The sequence below is a fragment of the Camelus ferus genome, chromosome 5 (genome assembly GCF_009834535.1).
Source record: "Camelus ferus isolate YT-003-E chromosome 5, BCGSAC_Cfer_1.0, whole genome shotgun sequence".
NCBI lineage: Eukaryota > Metazoa > Chordata > Mammalia > Artiodactyla > Camelidae > Camelus > Camelus ferus.
In genome coordinates, this window is record NC_045700.1 from 68,612,564 (window position 1) to 68,640,259 (window position 27,696).

Consider the following 27,696-nt stretch of genomic DNA (forward strand, 5'->3'; position numbering starts at 1 on the left):
TGGAGCAGCTGTCTGACTTGGCAGTAAATGGTAACTTTGGTGCTCTCAGTATGAAGAAAGTACTATTAAGATCTTTCATGAACTCTTCAGAAGAGGCTTCCAGGCTTAATACGCCAGATGGCCAATTCTAGTGGTCAGGATCCTCTCAGTTGCAAGCAACAGAAACTCAGCTCAAACTAGCATAAAAGAAAAGGGAAACTTATGGGCCTATGTAACTAGGGAATTGACCCTAAAATTTGTTTCTGCAATGACTAGGACTTAAATGCAGTCACAAGTCTAGGTCTATCTTATTCTTTCTCTTTCTCTTTCTCCCTCTCTTTTCTTTCCCCTGCTTCTCTTTCTAAGTCTCATTCTCTCTTTTCATAGATGTTCTCCCTTAATTTGGTGATGAAAGTAGTCACTGTAACCCCAGTCCTAGAACATTCTGGTATGAAAAACCCCAGCAGAAAAAGAAAGCTAATTTCTCCCTGAGTCCATATAATAATCTCAAAGAACTCTGATTGGCATACTTGGTCATGTGCTCACTCCTTGGGCCAATTACTATTTCTAGAAGGAAGGGTACAGTGACTGCCCATCCCTATGGCCAGAGCGGACTGTGACAAATAACTCCATTAACACCCCATGGAATGAGAAGGAGCAACTTCCCCAAGAAAGGAGGGGAGTTGTTGCTAGAAAAACACTGAAGATGTCCTAGATGACATAAACAGCAGAAAGTCAGTATATTCTACCCCTTGATTTCCCAGCATGCACACTTAATCTTCATCCAGTATACATAATTCCAAAGGTGTCTCCACCTGAGAATTTGTTCACTTTCTTCCTAAAGAGAGGCAACCCCAAACCACATGCTAGTTCAGCATCTCTGGATCGTGTGCATTACCCTGATCAGGTCCAAGCACAGTTTCTCACAACAATGAAACCTAGAGCTACATGACAAAGTTAAACACCCTCAACATACCCAATATAGATTAGAACAGACAAAATTACAACAACGGAAACTTCCATTTGGTAAATAGAGAAAAGGAAAAATACAAATGCCCTGTGCCATATGCAGCTGGACGTGAATCATAAGAATGTATCTCCTCAGGGCTAGAGAGGTTCTGTGGGAAGCCAGTCCCATCCCTAATCCCACTGACAAGGAAGCTATCCCTTGGCCGTTTGAACACTGAGTTTCTCTGAGTGGCATTCTGGAGTGTCTTTAGCAGCCCAATTCCCGAGGCATGGTTATGAGGGCCTGGGCATCGCCTTAAAAGCAGAGCATCACAGGTCCCTTTCTACATCTGGAGTTTATCAGCTAGTATAACCCCTCAAAACTCTAGTAAGCTGTTAATGCAATCAATTCTGGAAAACTCCATTAGCTCAGAACCAATGCCAGAAATCCTGGCTAGTAATAACTGGTAAATCTGAATCCTGGCTTTCAGTTTCTGTTTCTTAGCAACAAGTTTTGGTCCTCTGCCCATGATCCTAGCTCTCTTTCCTATACGTCCATCTTGATGTCTGCTGTAGGACTATATGAGATAACAAATTGGGATGGTGAAGCAGAGTTAATCTAGCCTTGGTCCTCAGGCCATATCTCATTGGATGAAGCCTTTTTTAAGGGGTAGTTATTACCTTTATTTAGCAGGAGTGACACAGATCTGGAAGTATTTAGAAGAGGTTCTCATATGCTCTGGTCTTTCCCTGGTTCTAGTATAAAATCCTGCATTTCCTTGTATTAAATTGAGAATGGGACAGACATTTTGGCATTTGAAATTCCACAAATACTGAAGTATCTGACCCTTAGTAATTTCTGGCTGTCAACAGATACATACTATGCTTTCTCTGTTTTCAACCCACCAACCTGTCCCTTTTTTTTCAGGGCAATAGTGAAAACTGCAAAAGTGGCCAACACCCTCCATCATTCTGATAATTCTCTAGCTAATCCCCTGAGGCTTTGGGTTTGGTAGGTTCAGAGTCTGAGTCCTAAAATCCCAGAGGTGATTCATGAATGAGCTGCTCTATTGGACCACAGCAAAGATTTGATCTTCCCAGGCCAGAATGGGGAACCCAACACAGTTCCCTATTCTACCTCAGCTCCGGTAATTCCGCATTGTGGGGTCTGTCTCTGTGACAATGAGACAATGACCTACTTCCAGATACCAATTTCTGTGTTGACCAAACCCCTTTTGCTTGCAAGTGACAGAAATCTAATATAAACTAACTTAAGCCAAAAGGAGAATTTACCAGCTCACATAACATGGGTAGAGGGAGCTTCTGCCACGATCAGATCTAGGGAACAATGAGGTTCTCACATCTCCATCTCTTAGCTCTGCCCCTCTCTGAGAGCTGGTCTCCTTCTCTCCTGGCAGATGACCTTCCCCTGTGTGGTGGGGAGAAGGCCCTTGGCAACCCCAAACCCCCAGCATCTGGAAGCAGATATTCCAGCAGAGTGAGAGTCAGCTTTCTCACAGCATCTAGTTATCCACCCCAGGAAGGATATCTGGTCGTTTCTGGTTGACCCTGACTGGTAATATACCCAACTCATGAACTCATCCCTGTTTCCAGGTGAGTGGCTCACAATAAAGTGGCAGGCCCGAGCTGCATATCCGCCCTGTGGCTGGGGATTGAGTAAAAGCACAGGGGTTTGTGACCGGCTGCCCGCACCACCATATGAAATGAGCAGAACAGTCCTCCAAAGAGAGAGGGTCCTGCCGCTAGAATAAGCAGGGAAAGGATACAGGAAAGGCAAAAATGACACTGATGCCACTGAGATTCCTAGAGGCTGAGATTCCTAAAGTCACACATGCACTGCCTTGATGGAGAACATGAGACTGGGGATCCACAAAGTAGTTCATTAAAAAAACAGAAGAACACCAAAAAGAAAAAACGACCATGTTGCCTACAAAGGTACTGATGCCGATATTTACAAGTGAAACCTTTGGGGAAATGATGCCTCTTGGGAGTGTCTGGGCACACTTCTCCCGCAGCTTCTTGCCCTTCTCAGAGGTGGTCATCTCTCTTAGTGCCCTGTTGATGAAACATGGGCACTACATGTCGCCCTGTGTATACCCTGGGGTCAGTTTTGGAGTGATTCCAGAACTATGGTGTTCAAGGCCTGATGTACTGGTTGTGTTTGAGGGGCCAGAGGACACTGTCCCAGGTTAGAGTTTCTGTGGGCAGCATTGGATTGAGAGGAGTTTCACACAGGAGGCAGTATAGCCAAAGGGTAGGTTTTATCATAGCAAAGGGCACTCCAAGGTCGTAACAGGACAGGTGGCACTGACTGCCAGATCTAGAAAGGAGTTGACAGTTGATAAGAGATGGGTCAGGACCAGTGGTTCAGGACTAAGGACATGAATGACACTTGTCTTGGGACCTGCTGTAATGAGGTTCCTGAAACCACCTAGGAGATTAAGATTAAAGCTAAAAGGAATTGGAGGTGAAAATAGGACAATGGATTATGCATTGAAGTCTATTTTCAATGTGCCCAGTTGCTTTACAGTTTAAGGTTTTTTTATGCATATTTTATAGAATATGATTTTCAAATGAAGAAAATGTATCTTGCATAATGGTCTAGGATATTTTTGCCTTAAGGCTATTATATTGTTTATTTTTAAATAACTGAGATTCTAAAATTTCATAGAGTTGTCTTTAGAGGAAAGAAGGCTTGATAGAGCACTTAATCCAGTGGTTTTTTTTTTTAATCACTGAAATCTTTTTTGTCCCTCAAATACAGTATCATAAGAAATTCCAGCCTGTAAGACAGTGTCATTCCTTCAACAAATATCTATGTTCCAGACACTGGGCTAAGCACTAGGGAAAAAAAAAAAAAAAAGCAGGAATCAAACAAACTCTGTCCCTGGTGGAGCCAAGAGTGTCCAAGGAGCCCCTCCCAACTCCTCTGCTCAGCCTGTCACCTCCTATCACAGCCATGGTTTCCCCTGAGCAGATCCTGATTTTGGCTCGTTCCCTCATTCAGAACTAGGACACTGAGGTCAGAGGGCAAATCATTCATGTAGCATTTTACAATTTACGTATCAGAAAGTTTAACTGCATCCATTACTTTCCTCTTGCTATAGATCAAAAAGAACATCACAAGTTGCCCACCTTCCTCTTTTTAAAAAAACGATTCCTCCTACATCTGCCTTCATAATTCTGTTGCTTCGAGTGGAGGCACGCAATCTCTCTTTTTTCTTTTTTGGTACTCCCTTGATGCTGTCATCTTGCTTCTGGAAGAAAATCTGTGTGGGAGAATGAGAGTAGAGTGAAGTTGTCAGAGTTAAGAAAGCAAATAACGCTCCCTGTGCTGTAGCAGAAGTCTTAGGGGACAAGAGTAGGAGATACAGAAATGGGATTATAGTACAATTACCAGGAAAGAAAACCTAAACATTGAAGGTCAAGAGAAAAAGAAAAAGCTACTCTCTGGGAATTCTGCATTGATAACTAGGGCATTGGGAACGGAAGAGCGCTAGTAATGAGGGTGAGATATAGTGGTTGTGGGATGACTGAAAGAAATTTGTATAATAAAGACATTTCCAGGGGAACACACTTTTTTCATGGATGGTCTCTTGTCTTGCCACCTTTATGATCCAAGAGCCATAACTGCAGGTCAAACTTGAGGCCAATCTGTGACATTGAAATGGAATATGATACAATTCAAAATGAGTTAAGTGAGCACCTACTATGTGGCAGGTGCCATGGCACACACTGCCTCCCAGGAGCTCTCTATCTGCAGAAGGAAAAGACCTACAAGCAAACAAATATAACTTTGATGTATCCATTGACCACTATGCACTCAGTGCTTACCCAGAAGCAGGCACTGGACTGGGCAGCTGGAAATACATGCCCGCAACAACAGAAACATTTCTTCTACTCCTGATATATGTGGTATGTGGGGAAGGCAGCTAGTCAAATGACCACAGAAGGAATTAGAATTGCCTCTGTTACAAGGCTATGGAAGTGAGGTCCAGGAAGCTATGAGAACCTGCAACGGAGCATCTGACTAACAGAACTCAGAGAAGGCTCTCCCCAGCTGAGATCTGAAAGAAGGCTAGGGATTGACTAGGCAAAGAGAGGTGAAAAAAGCCTTCTAAGCAGAAGAAATAGTTCCATCAAGGTCAGGGAGTGATGGGAGGCAGCTGGGCGCAAGATTAGTGAGGTGGGATGGGACTGTGCAAGAATTTGAAAGCCCCACAGAGAAGTTTTGTCCTTACCCTAAGAGGAATGGAGAGCCATAATCCTTTAAGAAAGTTCTATGGAAGAAGAACTGTGGGTACAGAGAGGTTGTAATCAATTCTTCCTGGGAGGTAGGGAAGTCTGAAAAAGCTACTGAGAAGATGTGACATTGGGGCTGGGCCTTATCAAATGAGTGGCTATTTTTCTAGGCAATAAAATGGGGTGAAGCAGTCCCAGACCACGCCAATGGTATGAGAAAAGGAAAAGGGGGAAAGGGAACTGGGCTACGTTTGGGAAACAGGGAGCAAGACACATGATATTCTGGTTGTGTTGGGAAGTGGTGATGGTGGAGGGAGCGGTGTTGGGCTTGAGGGTTGCTGAAGGAAGAATTAGACATGATGTCAATAAACCAAACTCGGGCAGTTGAGGCATGTGTCAGAAACGTGGAGATGAGAAGGAGGAACAGGTCTGAAGGGAAAAACAAAGCCAGCTGGCCCAAAGGGGCACTGAACTGGAGTCTTAATTTTTTTATTCCTGCCAAGCATTGTCTTCTCTCCCTACTCTAGGTAGCCAGGCAGACAAAATTGCCTCTACCATCAGAATTAGGTGCCTGCATTCTAAGAATCTGGCTCTGGTTCTGGGGCTGGGGCTGGGGCTGGGGGTTGTGGCAAGGGCTGAGGGGTGCGGGGAGGTCCTCAGGATGCCAAGTTCCCAGCAAGCTACGTTCTCACTTCTGCACCCCATAGTTATTCTCTCAGACCCTTTGTCTTGATCCCAATATTTGGTTGCCCAGGTTTTTAATCTCGGATTCTCTTGCTCCTATGTCATATGGGACTCTGCCTTCTTACTTTCATTTTCAAGTTTCCTGTTCCTGGTTTTTGATCCTTCCCCTTGACTTCCCAAGTTCCTGGCCTGTCATTTTCTTGCTGCCATATATGACCTCTTTAAGCTCTTGGGACCAGTCAGTACCATGTGGACCCTTTCAATGCCCTCTCCATTACTTCCCCTGCCAATTTCCCAATTTGGTTCTTTCTAGTCAATGATTCCCTTTTGCCAGCAAAGACCCTGCCACACGGTGCCATGCTTGAACCCACCTAAAATAAGAACCACCCCAAATTGTTACTGTTTCCAAGGATCCCACTGCTACTGCATCCTGACCTATATTAACCCATTCACCTCCACTCTTTAGCCAGTCCTAGGGAATTCAGCACCTGAAACACTTCATATATGAACTGCCACCATGCAAAAGTCTTCCAGCATCCAGTTAATGACTAAACAGATGAAACAGAAAGCTGATGCTGACGTACATAGCCCCACTTCAGCTTCATGATTCTGGGAAACTGAGTTAAGTTGAATACTTCCTTTTTAAAATAAAATGAGGTCCCATTTGGGCTTCATGAGATAATGTAAGTAACATTCCATTAGCTAACTAATATAGGAAGTATTCACAGAGGGATTGGTACTATTAAATATTTTGGAAGTGAAAATATATATTTGCATTACTTTTATTTCATATTTCCCTCAGATTGGATGGTACGGCCACCACTGGCTAATTAGCCAAACAAGAAGTAAATGACCTAGCTCAGAGGTCAGCAAATTTTCTGTAAAGGGCTGGAGAATATTTAGGTTTTGCAGGCAACATGCTTTCTGTCATGACTGCTTGAGGCTGCCTTTGCAGAGTGAAATCAGCCATAGCAGATAGTAAATGAATGGACGTGGCCATGTTCTGATAAAATGTTATTTACAGAAAAACAGGTGACAGGGCAGTAGCAAGAGTTTGCTAACCTCTGATGTACATAGTGGCTTGTAATACACTATTGACTAATGAATTCATGAATGTATTAATTTAGCAAATAATGTTACCGAGAACAACTATGCTGAGTGCTGGGCGCAGAATAAGACAAATACATATATATACACACACACATACACACACACAATTCCTGCTCCATAGAGATGACAACTAAATGGAAGGGAGGGACATTAATGAAATAAGCACATACATACATATTAAGTTACAAATGTAACTAGAGCCATGACGAAAAGACAAATGGTGATATTAGACAAGGAGAACTTGTTTGTTTACTTGTGTGTGTGGTGGGGGTTAGTTAGAGAAGTTTCTCTAAGGAAAGGTTGCTTAACCTGAGATCTGACAGATGAGAATACGTTAGCTGGATTGAAGTTGTGGGAAGGTTTCCCAGGCAAAGGACCACATGTGTGCAAAGCCCTGTGATGGGAGGAAACATGGAACACCTAAGGAACTGAGAAAAGACTGGTGTGGCCAGAGCACACATAACGTGGGGATACATGGCTTGAGACGGGACCAGGGAGCCTTGATGAAGATTGTGGTCGTTAACCTGAAAGCAACAGCAAGCCAATAAGCAGCTTTAAAGAGTGATCAGATTTGCATATTGGAAAAAATATTCCTTTAGCTGAGGTGTTGAAAATGGAGTGAAGGGGGACCAAAAAAAACAATGAGAGAAATTTCCAGTTATGGCTAGATCATTCTTTTTAAAGAAGGAGAATGGGTGGTTTTATGATTTGCAAGTAGAAATCGCTTCTCTGCATCATGGAAAAATCTTTTAAACTCTTTCTGGTCTATGGAAAATGAAGCAAAAAATGAATATTTTTATTTCATCAGTGACAACCTTTTTATCTTCTCAATGTCTCTCTTTCAGCCTCAAAGTACAGATGAATTTGCATAAAAGTTTACTCACACGCAGTTCTGGGGACCTACTGACTCAATTTGTTTTTTCAACTTGACTTATTTTCCACATTTAAAACATTTCATCTCAGAGAGCAGACAGGTTGTAATAAAACATTCCTCTTGTGGTTTGAACTAAAATACCATTAATCAAAATGATTTGGAAGTAAATTAAGGATTTTCAAAAATTAAAAACTGATAATCCAGCTGTTGGTTCAGTTAGCCATAAAATGAGGTTAAAAATAAAAGAAATAATATTTTTAGGCTTCTTAAATTATCCATATTCGTTCCAGGGGCACCCAAAACTTACAAGATCTAGAACAGTAGTTCTCAACCGGGGATGATTTTGTCTCCTAGGGGGATTTGGCTATATTTGGAGACATTTTTGGGGGTTTTGTTTTTGTTTTTGTTTTTAATTGAAGTATAGTTGATTTACAATATGTGTTTCTGGTGTGCAGCATAGTGATTCAGTTATACATATATATATTCTTTTTCATTAAAGGTTATTACAAGCTATTGAATATAGTCCCCTGTGCTATGTGGTAGGACCTTGTTGTTTATGTATTCACTATATAGTAGTTTGTATCTGGTAATCCGAAACTCCTAATTTATCTGTCCCTACCGCTTTCCCTTTTGATAACCATAAGTTTGTTTTTGGAGGCATTTTTGGATGTCACAGCTTGAAAGGGAGGGAGGTTGCTCCTGGCATCTAGTGTTTAGAGCCCAGGGATGCTGTTAAACATCCTACAATACACAGGACAGACCTCCCCACAGCAAAGCATTATCCGAACTGAAATGTTAACAGTGAGAATAGGGTGGAGAAACCCTGGTCTAAAAGAATGTTAATCCACAAATTTACTTCAACTCTGTACAAGGTGATACTTTGAAGCCTTCCTTTCTTTCTGTCTTTCTTTCTTATTCTCTTTTTTCTTTCTTTTCTCTTTATTTTCTTCTTTTTCTTTTCTTTTCTCCCTTTCTTTCTCTTTCTCTTCTGCCCCTCCTCCACCACCTCCTTTCCCCATCCTCCCTCTCCCCGCTCCTTCCTGTGTTGTTGTCTTTGCTGACTGACCTGGTGCACAGGTCACTTCCACCTTAGTGTATCTTGAAATCTACACATAATTGACTCAGTTTCTCTCTCAGTGACTTACGTCCTCAGTTTGTCAATCATTATCTCTTACTGGGACTCACTCATCTCCCTGCATCCATTCTTGTCCCCTCTCCTCTACCAAGCAGCCTTTTAAACATGAAATTTAATCTTGTCAATCTCTTATTTAGTAAAAAAAACTTCTATGACTTCCCAAGAGGAAGGTCAAAAGCTTTATTGGCCTGCAATACCCCACATATCTCTCTCTGTCACACCCCTTCCCACTTTTTCAATGTGATCTCATGACTCTCCTACTCCTCACTCTGGCCACACTGGATTCTCTTAGTTTTGAGTACACTGTGCTCTGGTCTATCTCACAGGCTCTTCCCTCTGCCTGGAATGCTGTTCCCTCTATTTACTCTCTCAACTCCTACTTAATCTTCAAGTCCCAACCTAATCATAATTTCTCAAGGAAGCCCTCTCTGACTCCCAGACTAAGTACATAGCGTCAGAACACTTGAGAATATTTAATTATTTATGTTTTGTCTTTTGCTTAATGTTAATGTTAGTCTTCTCCACCAGACTATAAAGCAAACCATGAGTGGGTGTTCAAAAAGAACTTTGCATTTCTGGATGTTCCAAAGACTCTTGATCTTTTATTTGTAACCACATATCACGGACCTAAGGTTTCTTCTAAGAAAATAGTAGACTTGGGCAAAATTTTCCAATAATCCTGGCATCTCACTGTAGCATTGCACAACAAGCCACATTCATCCATCTAAATACAGAGTGATTCTGCCTTTAATATTATCCTGGATGACTGTACTAGATATCTTTTATGCCCTATCTTGTGTTCTTCTAGACCATCCTTTATTCTAGCCATTGTGACAGCAACCAGTTGTAACCATACCTTAGCTGCTCACATATCTCTAGCTTTCATCCCGGGGACTGATTTATCATGGGACACCTGGGGAAACTACTTGGACTCAAGCACGTGCAGCTTAGAGAGAGTTAGCACACGGTAGGGCAATTCTTGGTCAATGGTCGGTGGAGCTAGTGTTCTCCCACCAGTCTTCCTGTCTTGGGCAGACCATTCTGGAATATATTCTAAGTCTTCTTCAGAAGGTTCTGGCTGGATAAAGTCCTAGCTGCCTACAGTGATGGTCAAGCCAATAATGCATCCTTAAATTAGATTTTCCTTCTTCCCTATTTCCTCATCCATCACCCATGCTCTCTGGGACCACTTCTAAAATAAACTGTCTGCATACAAACCCTTCTCTTGTGTTCTCATGTTGTGTGGAATCCAGACCATGACAATGACATTGGAGGTTGTGGGAGTCATGTGGGCTCACAGCAAGTGAATTTCACTTAGTTCCAGAAATCTTGGCTCCATCCATGACAGGGTGAATAATTCTCTCCCAAATCTATTCATGTCCTAATCTCTAGAATCTGTGAATCTGTCACCCTTAACATGATAAAAGAGGACTTTGCCTACAAGATTAAGACAAAGATCTTGAATAGAGAGTTTATCTTGGTTATACAGGTGGTCCCTAAAGGTAATTACAAGTCCTTATAAGAGAGAGGCAGGAGGGCCAGAGTCAAAGAGAAGGCTATGTGGTACTGGAAGGAGATATTGGAATGATTTGAAGATGGAGGAAGGCACCACAAGCCAAGAAATGCTTGCAGCCGCCAGAAGCTGGAAAAGGCAAGAAAATGGATTTTCCCCTGAGACCTATAGAAGGAAATTTGATTTTAACCCCATAAAACTGGCTTTGGACTTCTGACCTCCATAACTGTAACAGAATAAATTTGTATTGTTTTAAACCACTAACTTTGTGGTAATTTTATAGTATAGTATAGAAAACTAACATCCTACCTCTTTGAAAATGATACAATTCAATGCCTCTGTTAATAAAAAATAATAGTAGCTGCTAATATTTAAGCCCAGTGCTTACTGTGAGTCAGATTCTGTGCTAACAACTTTTCTCTATTCTTCCCTAATTTTTACAACAACCTTACAAGGCTGATACTTTCACTATCCATCACGGTGGATATCATCCTGTGAAACTCCCTTGTCTGCCCTGGAAGGTGGTCCATGGAGACTGCCTCAACTGGCTCCCTGGATCCCTGGCTTCTGGTTAGGTTCGGCCAATCAGAAGCAAGAGCAGGAAGCGTGGAGGGTGGGTGGACAGTGAGATCTCTAACCCTCTCCCTCTCAGGTTATTACAGGTTGACTGCATCCCTCTCCTAAGATCACAGGTAACTTCTACATAGAGCTTGCTTCTGCTACCATGGGAACTGACCCATCACTAGTTGATTTTCCTGAATCTTTCTCACACTTCCATAAATAGCCTTTCATTAAATACTCCTTAAATCACCCAGCTTGTACGTATCATCTGATTTCTTCCCGGACCTTGCCTGATATTCTTCATTTTACACCTAAGGAAACTAAGACTCAGAATGGCTAAGTAGCTTATGAAATTGTTCCAAGCGTAAAATAACCAAAAAATGAGATGAATAGCAGAGGATTCATCTGCTTTTGCTGTGGTAGAGAGCACTGCTGATATCCTCCCAAATCTGAAGAAAAGAAACAAATTCATTGTGGTTAATTCTGGGTCTATTGATGACAAGCATGTTTAATCTGCCTGCATTTTTATCATGCTGTCTCCTTTAAATGTTGTGTTCTCATTTGGTAGGTTCACCATTGGATATTTTTTAATAACATATGCAAATTTTGTGAAAATATATCATTTTCTATCTTGTTTTGATCATCTTGACACCACATTTTCCTGTTACACAAACATTTTAGAGTGTGGTTTGTCCTCAAAGACCATGCCAATTGAGAGGAAATGTTTCTGTCAGTTGTCTGAGTTATATGTGGCCATTTTTGATGAAGTCTGCAATTCTAACAGCTGTGTCCTAAATTAAAAAGAAGATGGGCATTTCTCCAGAGATGAACCAATTCATCAAGAACCCATCTTGCACATAATATAAAACTTTAATAATTCAGCTCTACCAGGGGGCTGGCCAGGCTGAAACATGTTGTTTAAAGAAATGCAGTTCAATGGCTTTGAAATACAAACAAGAACTTGAACTAGGTAAATAGAATGTTGCCAAGCATAGTTCTTAGGAAATCTGCTTGAATGAATAGCTAAGAAAGATTTATAATTGGTGTATCAATTATTTCTATGGGATTGGATGTTTTTATAATGCTTGAGGGTACTTAAAAGTTTGTTCTCATAAGTGATTTAAACATTCCTCTTGAAATACTGTTTGCACTATTAATTTATTTAGCAAATTAATCACAGAATCATAACATTTTAGAGCTGAAAAAGGCCTCAGAGAAAATCCAGTGCAACTCTCTTCTTGCAAACAGTTTCTTGCATAATTCTTAGCTCCATGCTCACAGTACAAGGGCCAGCCCTACACATACCTCCTCAACCCAGTTTGGATTCCTGAGATCCTGGCCCTCAGCTGGTCCTTCTTGCCTGCAAAGGGAGATCAGAACATGTCAGAAGTGAGGATATGCAATGCTCCTCTCACTGATCCCCCACAGAGACTTTGTTCTGCTCTGCTTTTACCTACCTTTTTGGCCAGAACTCAGTGTCCACATGCCATGTCCCATACCTTCCCATTCACTCTCATTATGGAAGGCTCAGAGGAGGACCACATTCTCAGTGCCTTGCCTTACTAATCCTCTTCCAGTCTCTCTCCAGCCCTCTGAAATCCCATCCTCCAAAATGACTTTTGCCAAGGTCATTAATAACAGAACTCAAGACTCATATGACTTGACCATTCTTGGTAGCATTGGAATGGTTGATTACTTTTTCCCTGAAGCTCTTTCCTACCTTGGCTTCTAGCACATTGGCTCTTTTCTGATTCACCCCTCCACTCTGACCATTCCTTCCCTGTCCCTCTTGTTGAAGATTCTGTTTGTTGCCATCTTCTCTCCTCATGCTACTGTTCTTCCTGGGAATACATAGTCAACCCACCACTTGGTCAACTACTTGTAGGCTCTCAGGCTCTAGGTTTAACTGCCTGGCACAGAACTTTCTCCTGAGCTCCTAATTGCCTGCTGAATACCTCCTGAAGTTCCACACATGCACCAAACTCAACTGATCCAAAACAGAACTCTTCTTTCCCCTGCAGATGTCCTCCCTACTCCTGTTTTTCTCTCTCTGAATAGCAGTATCATTGGGAGTTAGTAGATCCATCCATCAATGGTCCCCCATGACTCCCAAGATAAAATCCAAACTTCTTAGAACAACATGTAAAGAAAGCCTGTGAGATTTTGAGTCACTGCCTACTGCAATAGTTTTATAACTCCCAGTCAGCCCCCACGTCTGCTCCAGCTAGACTGTCAGTCCTTCTCATAACCCTCAGACAAACACTGACTCATAATCAAAGAGGCAGTTCAAGGATTATCTCCTCTGTAAAGCTTTTTGTCACCAATTTTACTTTTTCTGGAAGAGTCAGTCACTCCATGTGTTCCTTGTCTATGGAACTCAGCTACATACTGTCCTAAGATTCTGAACAAAGTTATCATCATCAGGAACAGAAGAAAGAATAGGAAGTTCCAAGTCACGAAGAAGAAGCAATAGTGTTGGAGAGATTAAAATTGTCTCAATTAGAATGAACTAAGTAATCAGTTTTAAAAATGGGTGATGTTCAGAACTTTTTCCTCCCTGATAATTCTTTGTGCAGAAAGTGAAATGGCTCAGTGGCTCTGTTTACTTAGCAACATCTCTGTGGGTTTCGCCCCCTTTTGGCTGCTGAATTCTAGAAACTGACATCTTTGACTACCACTAATCGCCACCCTGTTAGTAAGGAGTAGAAAGGGGAAGGATGCCGTTAGTGGAGAATAAAGATGCATGTTTCCTTATATGATATCTTTCATCCTTTAAGGCTAGACACAGGGGAAGAAACAAGCTGAATGACACGAGATGCCGGATATCACAGGTAAAAAGGGGGATTTTACAAAACCAAGAGCCTAGTGCTGGATGGAGGCTGGTGTGGTAAGATGGAAGAAAGGATTTTTCTCAGTTCATTTTGTCTACTTAGAGCTAGGAAGGAGTCGTCCATGAAGGGACCACATCCCTTGTGCCCATGCTATCTAGCTAACTATGTAGAAATCAGTAAAATCTCTAAAGATTCTGCAAATCACACAAGTCTTTGCTTTCTTTCTTTCAAATTACCTCCAAGAGCTCAAACGACTATGGCTACTGAAATCAGAGTTCTGGCAGCAATAACAAAATAAGTGTTGATTTGGCAGTCAGTCCTCATACCCTACCGTGTATACATGTTTATTTTATATTCTATCCTTGAGTATTTAAATGTGTCACATGTTTTTATCTAATTTGTCTGAACTCCTGTATAAAAATTTATGGAAGTGGATCTCTATCATCTAAAGGTACTTAATACATGATTTCTGGGTTAGAAATACAAATGTAAGAAAGTTCTGAAATCTAAACTGAAGAAGCCAGTCTTCCCCATCATGTTTCTCACATGAAGTCTTCAGTAGCTTTCATCCATTAAGTGGCAGGGTGAATTATCTACAATAAAATCAACAAAAGCTGGTGGCTTTTTTAATATTTTACTGAGGAAAAAGGAGGCGGCTTCACATGATTAAATTTGTCTGGTTGAATTGAGAGTTTTCTGAATGATTAAGAAACTGGAACTTGAGTAAGTCAGAAACTCATGTGGTCTATAATAGAACACCTTCTAAAGAAAAACAACATAAATTTCCAGATGAAGCAAACAGATGATTTGTGTAACTTCATAACTAGGACAAGAACTCCACTTGCCTTCAGTTCTGGATAAAGCCCCTGAATGGAGGCCACTCCAGGATGAGGGGGTAAAATGTGTTCTCAGTGACTTCTTGGAAAGAGAAAAGTTCTCTCTTGAAACTGAGCCCTTTGGTTTATTTTAATAATGTCTCCTTTTCGGTTAGGTGAACGCAGAAGAGGGGAGTGAGTTTCGAATTGTCTGCTTTGCTAGTATGAATGGCTTTTACTTGTTGTATTTTTCTAATGAAAAGGAAAAGGATACAATACTCACTAGCGGAAAGGATCCTGGCATTTGATTGAGACTGCCATGGGCTAGACACCGTGAGAAAGGTTCTTCCATACACATTCTCACTTTTAGGAATAGTAGCAATAATGATAGAATTCTACCAGCATAGCCACCATTGACGGAGAACTTGCACGTGCCAGTGAATGTTAAGCATTTGACACAGGTCACCTTGTAGCACTTATCAGTACTTCATTCCTTGTTGTATTATCTTAAGATAAAGATAAAACTAGCTCAAACTTGTGAAAGGTAACTTCTGTGTCCACGGACTTTCCTCTCCTTTTGTAATCTTATTAGCTCCCTTGTAGGTAACAATTTCCACACAATCTCAGCAACCCCTGTGTGAAGACAAGCAAAACTGTATTTTTTAGGGGACACATAGCATTGTGCGTCATCTGTTACCTCCTTTTTGAGCTCTCTGGCCAGTTGGCTTGAGAATAACCACCCATTTATAAATCAAAGGCAAAATGTCTCCTCTCACATAGGAAGACAAGCCAGATTAGGGGAAATTAGATTGTTTAAAATCTGCTGGCCCTTGTGTGTCTATCACCATTTTACTGTTTTACTGCTCCAGGATTGGGGCTTTCCAGGAATTCCCTCTTTTGATTCTTTTGTACTGTTATCTAATGCTAATGGTACAAACACATAGGTGGTGTGACCACAGTGGGATTGGACACACCATTTCTACCTAGCATTCGAACTTTTTCCCATTTCTTTATTAGATAATATGAGAGACTCATAGTGTTGGAAGCAACCTTGGTCGGCATCCTATTTTTAAGAGGCTTATCAAGGTCACATAGTCAATTAGCAGGACTGGGGTTAGAGCCCAGGAAGCAGATGTTTTTCTCAGTGAATAAAAGATAATGTGGATGTACTTCAGAATCAAAAGGTCTAGCTGTGAATCTCCATGCTGCCACTTGGCTGTGGGGCCTCACGTAACTCACTTCACCTCCCCAAGGCATTTCCTCATGGTGCTGTGAGCATCAAATGAGATAGCATGTGTAAAGTACCAGACACTGTGCTTGTATGTGGTCTGAGTGCTTGATAAGTGCCAGTTGCCATCCTTTCCAGGTCAGGGCTTTTTGGTTTTGGACATGGAAACAGCCCGCTGCCCCCCAGGTAGCAGTTTCCCATTGCCTCCTCTGCTTTCAGAGCAAGGAGATGGGTTGGTCACCTGGCTGCCCTTTGATGAGTTGTGACCTGAGTGTCAGTTATCACAATGCCAGGTCAGAGGAGGGGACTGCGCCTTGCTGGGCACAGGGCTTCCTTCAGTATAGAAGATGCTTCACTTGAGTCCTGAAGCCAGAAACCATCTCAATCTTTTTTATGATTGTCCCAACCTAAGAAGCTCTGGGAGACCCCAGAGAAGTATTTTGGATGGAAAATAAAAGTTTATTGTTCCCACTTGATAGTTCCAAGGGGAGAGAAAGAGCCCAGAATGTAGTCTGAACTCCCTCTTTGGCCCTAAACACATTGCACTCTCAAATGCAGCCCACAACTTGTAATTGAATCCTATTACTTGCAGGCACAGTTTTCCCACTAGAAAATATTGTCTTAATTTTCACTAGCGTACTTACTCCTCAAAATCTAACTGAAAACTTTCCATGCTACCCAAACGTCCTAGCTAAACAAACATAGAAGCTTGCACTAATATTAGTTCCAAACGTTTTCCTTTCTCGTGGGTTACTGACCCAGGGTATTTTCACACGTGGTTACTTTCCCAGATACGGGTCTAAGTGGATTCTGAAACATACTTTCCTCATCTTACAACCTTCCAAGCCGCACTGGCTGGACTGCTGTTCTACTGCTAGGTCCGCCTACATCTCCTCAAGGCTGCACCAGAGCCCACCGCAAACTCTGCCTTCACAACATTTTTGCTTCAGCCACTTGGAGGAAGGACAAAAAACAAAAGTTAATTAACTTTTGGAGGAGCCTACTATATGTAAAAACTGAACAAAATTCTGTCACTTTACAGCTGACCTACATGATAACTTAATATGATACTTAGCATTTCTAAGCTTCAGTCTCCCCACCGGAAGAATGGCCAGAGTAAGAGCACCATTCCATGAGGTGGTGTGGAGTAATAAGAGAGAAAATGACTCTCAGGGGTTCAGTGTAGTGTCCAGCACACAGAAGTAATCCATGAATGTTGGCTTTTAATATTGTTGTGCGTTGTCATTAGACAACAGAGAATACGATGGTACGTAAGACATATTCCCCACCCTCAAGGAGCTTACAGGATACTTGGGATGGCAAGACATAACCATGTGACAAGACAGCAACATTGGCAACATCCTTATAAAGTAAGTGATGCTCTGATTTGTCAGATGAGCGAGGGACAGAAGACTGTGGGCTGGAATATAACCTGGCAAGACTTTAGGGTGATGGAGAAATAACGAGCTAGGATGAAGTGCACTTAGGTAGACAGTGAGGGGGCGGAGCATTCCGGGTAAGACAAACAGTGATGAGCAGCATCCTGAGAAAGGAATGTCCAAGTGTTTAGAAAACCACAAGTAGCAGGTGAAGTGGAGAATTCATGCCAGTGTGGGTTGAAGCCAGAGTAAGATAAGCATTCAGTGGAAGTGCACATTGTAGGCATTTGGAGTTTTCAGCCCCAAAGCTATAGAAGCTTAATGTGGTGGTTGTGGATGGAGTGGGTTTGGGAGGGAGAGACTGCAATGGAGAGTGAACATGTTATTAAAATCATCTAAATTTAAAGTAAAGAGCAGAGGTTTGACTGACTGCCTGGAGATGGAAAGGGAAGCCAGATCTGAAAGAAACATAAAGGGAAGAACTGTGTCCCGACTGAGTGAGGAGGGCGAAAGGGAGTGGGGTTGATATGCAAGGAGAAGGGAGGCCCAGAGCACTCTAGGTTTTAATCACAGGAGGCAGGGAGAAGGGGCCATTTGTAAAATATGATGGTCCTCATTCAGTCATTAGTTTAATAATATCAATTCTGCACTTTCTCTGTCAGACCCTGCGCCAGGTCATTGGGATCCAGAGATGAATACACCTGTCCCTGCCTTCCAGGAGACAGCAGTCGAGTCAGAAGAGGAAACTAGCTGGGGAAGAAAAATGAGTATTTGCTCAGAAGGTGATAGAGCTAAGAAAACTCAATGTCATCGAAAGTACTCCTCACTCTACCCCGCCTGAAGGAAACTGTAAAGACAAGAAAACCAAAGTCCGAAGAGAGTAAAATTCACACTTTTTGTTACTGTCAAAGCCACCCCACAATGTGAACCCTGAATTCTTTTTTTTTTTTTTAAGGGGAAGTAGTTGGGGAAAGGAAGTGGAAAGGTGAGGTGGCAGTCCAGTAGGTGACCTACCTGCTTGTGTGATTCCAGAGGAGAGCTGGAACTTGATTTGGACTTGACCTTGACCTGTGGAAGGGTCAGACCTTGAATGAGGTGGTCTCACTGGGATATGATGGACATATGGAGAGGGGCACATGGGATCCTCTTTTCCAGCTCCACTCTCCTAGAACCTTCCTTTGAACAAGTTAGGATCTGGAGAAGGCAGATGTTTGCAGGTGTGAGGTGATATCTCATGGTGATTTTGATTTGCATTCCCTGATGATTAGTGATGTTGGGAACCATTCCATGTACTTGTTGGTCATTCGTGTATCTTCTTTAGTAAAATGTCTATTCAGATTCCCTGGCCATTTTTTTTTAATTCTAACATTTTTATTGATTTATAGTCAGTTTGCAATGTTGTGTTAATTTCTGGTGCACATACACACACATATGTATATTCCTTTTCATATTCTTTCCCATTATAGGCTATTATAAGGTATTGAATATAGTTCCCTATGCTATACAGTAGGACCTTGTTGTTTATCTATTTTATATGTAGTCGTTTGTATCTGCTAATCCCAAACTCCTAATTTATCTCTCCCCCGCCTTCCCCTTTGGTAACCACAAGTTTGTTTTCTATGTCTGTGAATCTGTTTCTGTTTTGTAAATAAGTTCATTTGTGTCATGTTTTAGATTCCACACATAAGTGATATCATATGATATTTGTCTTTCTCTGTCTGACTTACTTCACTTAGTATGATCATCTCTAGGTCCATCCATGTTGCTGCAAATGGCATTATTTCATTCTTTTTATGGCTGAGTAGTATTCCATTGTATAAATATACCACAGCTTCTTTATCCAGTCATCTGTCGATGGACATTTAGGTTGCTTACATGTCTTGGCTATTGTAAGTAGTGCTAGCATAAACATTGGGGTGCATATATCTTTTTGAATTAGACTTCCCCCTGGCCATTTTTAAGTGTTGTTTGTTTTTCTAATGTGTTGTGTGAGTTCTTTATATATTTTGGATATTAATGACTTACCAGATATATGATTTACAAATATTTTCTCCCATTCTGTTTGTTGCCTTTTCATCTTGTTGAAGGTTTCCTTTGCTAGACAGAAGATTTCAGATCTAAAAAATCATTGCTTAGACCTAGGTCAAGGAGCTTACCTTCTATGTTTTTTTCCTAGGAGTTTTATGGTTTCAGGTCTTACATTCAACTCTTCAATCTATTTTGAGTTAGTTTTTGTGTGTGGTATAAGATAGTGGTCCAGTTCTATTCTTTTGCATGTGATTGTCCAGTTTTCCTAGCACCATTTTTTGAAGAGACCTCATTGTATATTCTTGGCTCCACTGTCATAATTTAATTGACAGTATATTGCATGGGTTTATTTCTGGGCTCTCTATTCTATTCCATTGATTTATGTGTCTGTTTTTCTGCCAGTACCATAGTGTTTTGGTTACTATATTTGTGTAATATAGTTTTAAATCTGGAAGTGTGATACCCACTTTGTTCTTTCTCAAGTTTTCTTTGGTTATTCAAGGTCTTTTGTAGTTCCGTATGCATTTTAGGATTGTTTGTTCTATTTCTGTGAAAAATGCCATTGGAATTTTGATAGGTATTATATTAAATCTATAGATTGCTTTGGGTAGTATAGACATTTTAACAATATTAACTTCTAATCCATGAGCATGAAATATCTTTCCATTTATTTGGGTCTTCAATTTCTTTCATCAATGTCTCATAATTTTCAGTGTACAGGTCTTTTACCTCCTTGATTAAATTTATTCCTAGGTATTTTTTGCTTTTTGATGCAATTGTACATCAGATTGTTTTCTTAATTTCTCTTTCTGATAGTTCAATATTAGTGTATAGAAACACAACTGATTTTTGTATGTTAATTTTGAATCCTGCACCTTTACTGAACTCTTCTATTAGTTCTAACAGTTTTTTGGTGGAGTCCTTAGAGTTTTCCACACATGATGTCATTTCATTTGGTAATAGAGACAGTTCTTCTTCTTCCTTTCTGGTTTGTATGCTTTTTATTTCTTTTTCTTCCCTGATTGCTCTAGCTAGAAGCTTCCATCAGTATGCTGAATAAAAGTGGCAAAAGTAGGTATCCTTGTCTTGTTCCTGATCTCAGAGGAAAAGCTTTCATCTTTTCAGCATTGAAAATGATGTTTGCTGTGGGCTTGTCATATATGACCTTTAGTATATTGAGGCATGTTTCCTCTATACCCACTTTGTTGAGAGTTTTTATCGTGAATTGATGTTGAACTTTGTCAAATGCTTTTTCTGTCTATTGAGATAATCAAATGATTTTCACCTTTCATTTTTTTTAATTTGGGTGTATCACAATAATTGCTTTGTTAATGTTGAACCATCCTTACATCCCCAGAATAAATCTCACATGATCACGATCCTTTTAATATATTGTTGAATTCAGCTTGCTGATATTTTGCTGAAGATTTTTGCATCTATGTTCATCAGGGATATGGGCCTATAATTTTTTCTTGTATCAAAGTAATGCTGACCTCATAAAGCAAGTTTGGGAGTGTTCCTGCTCTTCTACTTGGGGGGAAGAATTGGAGGAAGATTAGTGTTAGTTCTTCTTTACATGTTTGCTAGAATTCACTAGTGAAGCCATCTGGTCCTGTACTTTCATTTGTTGTGAAGTTTTTGATGACTGATTCAGTCTCCTTACTAGTAATCAGTATGTTCAAATTTTCTATTTATTCATAATTCAGTCTTGGTAGGTTATGTTCTATGAACTTATCCATTTCTTCTAGGTTGTCCAATTTGTTAGTGCATAATTGTTCACAGCAGTCTCTTAAGAGCCTTTGTATTTCTGTGGTATCAGTTGTAACGTCTTCTCTTTCATTTCTGATTTTATTTTTTGAGTACTCTCTCTTTTTTTCTTTGTAAGTCCAGCTAAAGGTTTTTGAAATCATTTCAGAAAAAAAAAATCAGCTCTTAGTTTCATTGATCTTTTCTATCTTCTCTTACCCTCTGTTTCATTCATTTCCGCTCTGATCTTTGTTATTTCCTTCCTTCTACTAACTTCAGCCTTAGTTTGTTTTTCATTTTCTAGTTCTTTGAGGTATAAAATTAGGCGTTTATTTGAGATCTGTCTTGTTTCTTAATGTATGCATTTATTGCTATGAATTCCCTTTTAGAAATACTTTTCTGCATCCCATACATTTTGCTGTGTTGTATTTCCATTTTTATTTGTTTCAAGGCATTTTTTTGTTTGTTTTTTCTTTTTGAAAAATTGGTTTTTCAGTAGCATGTTGTTTAACCTCCACATACTTGTGAATTTTCCAGTTTTCCTCTGATAATTGATTTCTAGTTTCTTCCACTCTGGTGGGAAAGTTCCTTGATTTAATTTTAATCTTCTTAAATTAATTAAGATTTGTTTTGTGGCCTGACAAATGATCTATCCTGGAGAATGTTCCAAGTGCACTTGAGAAAAATCTGTATACTGCTGCCTTTGTATGTTATGTTCTGTAAATGTCTGTTAATTCCATCTGGCCTAATATGTCATTTAAGTCCACTGTTTCCTTATTGATTTTCTGTCTGGATGATCTATCCATTAATGAAATTGGGTTATTGAAGTCCCTTACTATTATATTGCTGTTTATTTCTCCCTTCAGGTCTGTTAATATTTGCTTTATATATTTAAGTATTCCTATGTTGGGTAGATAAACATTTATAAATTGTTCTATCTTCTTGTGGAATAGCCCAGAATTCTTCATGTTGTACCATGCTACCATCTATCCACACACAGCCCTCACTGTTGGGACCACATGCTTGACACTCAGTCATGCGCTGCCTTGTGATGTCATTCACAAGGTACCAAACAAGGAATGGAAGTCATGGCAATCTGCAAAGTGTGAGGGAAGCTAAACTGTTGCTGACCTACTTCTCCTGTGCTGGTGACTTTACCCCCTAAAGATTCTAAGCAACTTCCAAGGACCATGTAATCAATATCTGTGGAAATGAAAACATCAACCACCATCCAGATGGAAGCCTGCCTCTCCCCTCTCCCCCACGGGCTGTACACGGACATTCTTGAAGTCATGTCACTCTGATTCTTCAGTGCTGTTCACATCAGTCATTTCATTTGTACCACTACCACCACTGCCTTGGTCCAGACCCTCACCTCTGCTATCTCCCAATGTTTTGCCTCCCTCACTCCAATCCATCTTTTTCACTCTGCCATCACAGAGCAGAAAATGTGGCTCCCCTCTTTAAAAACCACCAAGTTTTCTTCCTTGACTGCAGGATAAGGTCCAATCTTCTTAGTATGACCAGAAGTTCTTTTCCTTCCAGAAGTTCCTTGCTACTCCTGTCACTCCAGGTACTCTACTGTCCCACAGAAAACACTACCCACCATTATCTGAACACCTCAAGATTTTAATCCCCCTGTGTGTTTGCACATACTGTATATCCTGCTTCTTTTTCTTCTTCTCACTATCTGAACTCCATGTTTCAATGCCCACATCAAAAATCACCTCCCTTGAATACATACTTCTATTAGTTTTATTTATTCATAACACACACCATTGACAAAAAAAAAAAATAAGAGGCTATAACATCACATATGGAGATTTACACTATATAGCAAAGTAAAATATATTCTGAAATATAGCAGGAGCCATGTTAGGCCACAAACTTCCTTCTCAAACAACCCTACACATTTCATAGTCCCTCTGAGTTCAGTTTCTGGCATCTTTATGTGTTTCTGTGTCTTAGTCCTCCCCTAGACTGAGTCCTTAAGGACAAGAATTTCATCTCACTCATTTCTGTATTTTCAGCTGTCGCAAATAACATCTAGCACTTGTTAAGCAATAAATGGCTATTGGATAAATGAGTAAATGACTGCTTCAGTGGATATCATTCTTCTCTTGACACCCACTCCCAGTACTGAATAACTTATACGTAATATACAAAGTGATGGAGAGAATTCAAAGAGAAGTAAATATCCAAGTACTTGGAAATACAACCACCCTCTTTGGGGGAAATAGATTGATTTGGGGAATATGTTGAATATTAAGAAAGAAAATTCGGAAATAAAAGAAATGGAAAAAGAAGCCAGTGAAAGACAGAAAAGCGTGTCAAGTAGGAAGGAGCAGTAAGGAAGCAGGGAAGACAGGAAGAGTTGCGTTAGCAGCGATGAATACTTGGGCTCTGCAAGCTCGTCTTGAGTCAGATGGGTTTTGCATTCCCTTTGCCACTTTTGTAGCAGGTGCTAAATAAACACAGTCTTGTCTGAAGCTGAGCAGAGAACCTTTAGAGTCCCAGGTCAGAAGCACAGCAGGGTGAGTGACTGCCCTGTCCTCAGATTAATTTATACCCCAATGTGAACACATCTTCATACTACCTGCTATATTTATTTTTACATCAGCCTCAACCACTTCTGGCTACCTTTTCCTCTAGACTCTAGACCTGTCAGAAACAACCCCTTTATCTACATTTACCGACTCTGGTTGTCTGGGGAATGGGCATTCCTTCCAGATCTCCACTGATTTCTGCATCTGCCTAGGTATTCCTGACTTCCTCGTGCCCTAGAATGTAACCTGTGGGTCTTCCTTTGCAGTCCTGAGTAGTCTCACCTTACTCTTCAAATGTGCGTATGCCAACCCAGGCAGTTACACGGCTCAGAAACCCTCATCTTCTTCCCCGTTCCCAGCCCTGATTGCTCTTGGCTCTGACAGATTCAGAGATTAAAATGTTCTTTGTCTCCTGGACTCAGTTTTTGAATTTACTAAAAAGGAAGACTATGTTTCTTTGGTTTTTCTCCAATATCCTTTTACTTAAAATCACTATAAATTCTTAAAAGATTGACATCTGGTAACAAAAGGCAGTGATTACATTGAAATACTTGATAAAATTTCTACCATGTTTTGTGAGAAATTTTATCCAAACATTTCTGATTTTGAAATTGCTCACTTGTAATTGCTATTTAAGTCCAGGAAGCATTTCAACTGTCATCTATAACATTTTTAAAGTTATTTTTTCCTTTGAAATTACTTAAAAGAAGCTTGTACCACATATATTTATATTTCATAAAGTTAGGAATTAGGTGGTTACTAATTCAAACGTATTCCCCAAGTAGAATTACCAAAAAAACTTTTTATGATAGTTTGCAGTCATTCCTTTCCACCCATTCTCATAGAGACAATCCTTTTCTCTCTAACTTTCAAGGGGGAAAAACTGTCACAATGTAAAAATACTAAGTGGGAAAATGGGTACTTTCCCAACTGAAGAAGAACAGACTACCTCTTTCCTAAGCAAGTTGTCAAAGGGTAGAAAAGGGAAGAAGAAAATATCTTATGATTTTGGTGATTTCTGCAATGACTTTTAGGAACTTTAAGAGTTTCCCAGAAATTAAAGAAGTAAATTGCAGCTGTAAGAGGTCCAAGACCTCCCTCTGCTCAGGTCTAACAGAAGAGACTGGCAGGACATACAGCAATCTCCCTCTCAGTTTAGGAGGGCTGTCCTAAGAACAGGGCTGGCTCTTAAAGGCATGAGAGGACAATTTAAGAGAAAAAAGAAAAAAAAAAAAAAGAGTGAGGGAAAAAAAGGAATACAAGACCCTACCCCTTCCCAAAAAAAGATAGGAATTCATCTTGCAAATGTAACTTATGGTACTTTTACGTACAAGGATTGTCATCTCTCCCACCCGAGGGAAACAGAACAGTACACGTTTTCAGCAGTGAACTAATAGACTACGATAACCCCCAAAATTATCACCACAGTCAGGATTTTAAGAAACGCTGAAATGTAAGGTCTGGAGATAGAGCTAATGATTCTAAAATGCTGGAATGGTAAAATTATAGCGCTAGAAGAGACTTCAGAAATTATTTTGTAAATGAGGAAAATGAGACCTTGAGTGTATTTGACTGGTAGTGAAATGACTGCTCAGTCATCGTCAAGATAAGTGCACAGACAAGAGGCAACTCGCTTTGAATAATGGGAAAAATTATGTGAGGTTAAAACTAAATGGGATTGGGTACAACTGGGAGGGATTGCCATGGCTCCATCTGCAAAACCCCAGAGCTTCAATCCAGCTCTCCTAGGGCACACTCTTGGCTTCCTCCCCCAAAACACAAAGAAGTTGGCAACAATGAAAGTGGTAATATAAAGAAACTGAAAAATTCAAAGTTAGTGATAACTGTGGGAAAATGAAGAGGCGAGAGGTGTGAAAGCCAAACTCTCACAATAATTATGAGAATAGAAAATTGACTAACTTTAGACAAAATAATTGTATAATCACATTATAAACTTTCTTTCAAGCATATAATTGAAAAAGGTGTCCTAACCTATTTTTTAAGTGCCATTTTTGAACTCAGGTTTGTCGTTTTTTAAAGATTCATATGTTAATTTGATCTACAGCTACTCTAAGTACCACTTCTTTAGAAAAGCAAATTATACTGTGGAAAAAAATGCTTATCAAGAGCATCTGTTTTGTTCTTTGTGGGGGTGGCAAAGTTTCTAGATTATAAGCACCAGAACTGTCTCATTTTCTCTCCAAGCACTGGGTCCTACCTTTGTTATGCCTCTAAGTCAATATGGCTCCCAGATGGCCCCCACAGCCAGTGTGATTCAAGGTGCTTTTCAACTGAGTTGGGTGGGGTGTTTGAAATTGTAACATTCAGTGCCTTCAGGCACCAGAGATTGCTGTTGATAACGAAGATAATAAAAGGAGGGGAAAACCCAGATGACATCAAATAAGCTTAAACTTCAAACGTTTCAAAACTCAGAAGCTGATAATTTGAATCAAGGGATCTTTCGTAGGCTGAACTTGACTTAATTAACACCCTGCCCGTCTTTACAAATAATGCATTCAAAAAAGGAAATTGAAATTGTTTTTTGGAAATCAGATAAAGGAAACAATTAGGTCAATTTGACCTAAAGAAGAGAAGATAGAGAAGAGGTTTACTAACCATGATAGATAGATAGAACATGATATTATGAGAGGGTTGATGGACTTGTCCTAGCAGGCATTCAGTAGCAATTAGTTACTGAATGAGCTATTTCCATTAATGGCAGGAAGAAGTTAGCTTAAATTTCAACAAATAAGAAATACATCCTAGTGAGAACTAATGAAAAAAAATTATATAGGAAACCTCCATCTCTGAATATTTTAAGAATGGAGTAGAAGGCAGGAGAATAGATTACATGTCTTCTCAAGATCATCTCCCATATTAATTGCCCTTGTAATATCTCTAAGATTATTTCAAGGAAAATTAATGTATTTGTCTATGTGCTCCCAAGTTCCTATGAATATATTTTACACAAGGAAGAAAGAAAAGCTTTCTGTGGCTATAAGCTTCTTTTTCTGAACCTACAAGCATCAGAGGATGAAGGAGTTGGGATGAGAAGACTGGGAGGAAAGGAGAAGTGAGAGCACTCAGAATGAAAAAGGATCATCTCAAATCCTAGGAAACACATGACTGTGGAGTCAAAGCAGATATCAGGGACTTTACGTCCACCAGAGCCCAAGCTGCCCCATCAGGGTGATAGGATTTCTGAGAACACCAGTTATAAGGTGAAGACAGTAGCTCCAATCTCTGACTGTCCGATGCCATATTATCTGAATCCAAGTTTGTAGAACTTCTGTCCACCCCAGGAGATCACTCTTCCTTGCAAAATCCCAAGTCAAAACAGAAAACATAGTTTTTAGAGTCAATTCCTTATTAAATTGGCCAAAATATATTTTCCAAACTTTTCCTTTTCCCCTGAAGCTATCAGACTTTCCAAGACTTGGGAAGAATCATGATATCTGATGAAAACTCTCAACTATCAATTCTCTGGAAGATCACCAGAAAAACTTCTTCATCCAGCAAAGCTAAGTCTATTACACTCATTGAAGTAAGAGAGGATACCACCTTGACAGTCTCCAAAAAGAAAATTGAGACAGGTTATCTACAGTGTTTTAGGGCCTGGACCAGATGACTTTAAGGCAGGTCTTCCAAGGCAGGAAACTGGTAGGGACTGGGCAGAGTTTACGACAAAATAAGTTGATTTAGTGGGCACAGTACAGCAAGGTTGTTAAAATAAGTCTCTATGAGCAAGCTGTTAGAAGCAAGCTATTGAGCTGACGTTATAGGTCATTACAGAAGCAGATTCTGGGGCAGGTTAGTATCTAGGATGGTTATTAGGCTGTGCCCTTGAGGCACAAGGTGGGGAGACAGCCGGACCGGCCAAGAGGAGAAGTCAAGCTATGATGCAGGCTCCACAGTGTCAGTCAGTCCTCCATAGGGAGCTCTATGTATTTAAAATGACCCATCAGAAATGTCCCACATTGGGCCATGTCATTGGACATAGTGACTCCTGGAAGGAAGTAATGGTCGAGACAGCTTTCTGCAGCTGGGACAGTCTCC

The 27,696-nt window shown here is 40.3% G+C and overlaps 1 non-coding gene across 1 annotated transcript; it reads left to right on the plus strand.

The window, feature by feature from the left end:
• Positions 1 to 24,723: 24,723 nt before the first annotated feature.
• On the plus strand, positions 24,724 to 24,849 carry LOC116663905. The gene has a single exon (XR_004320268.1).
• Positions 24,850 to 27,696: the final 2,847 nt, after the last annotated feature.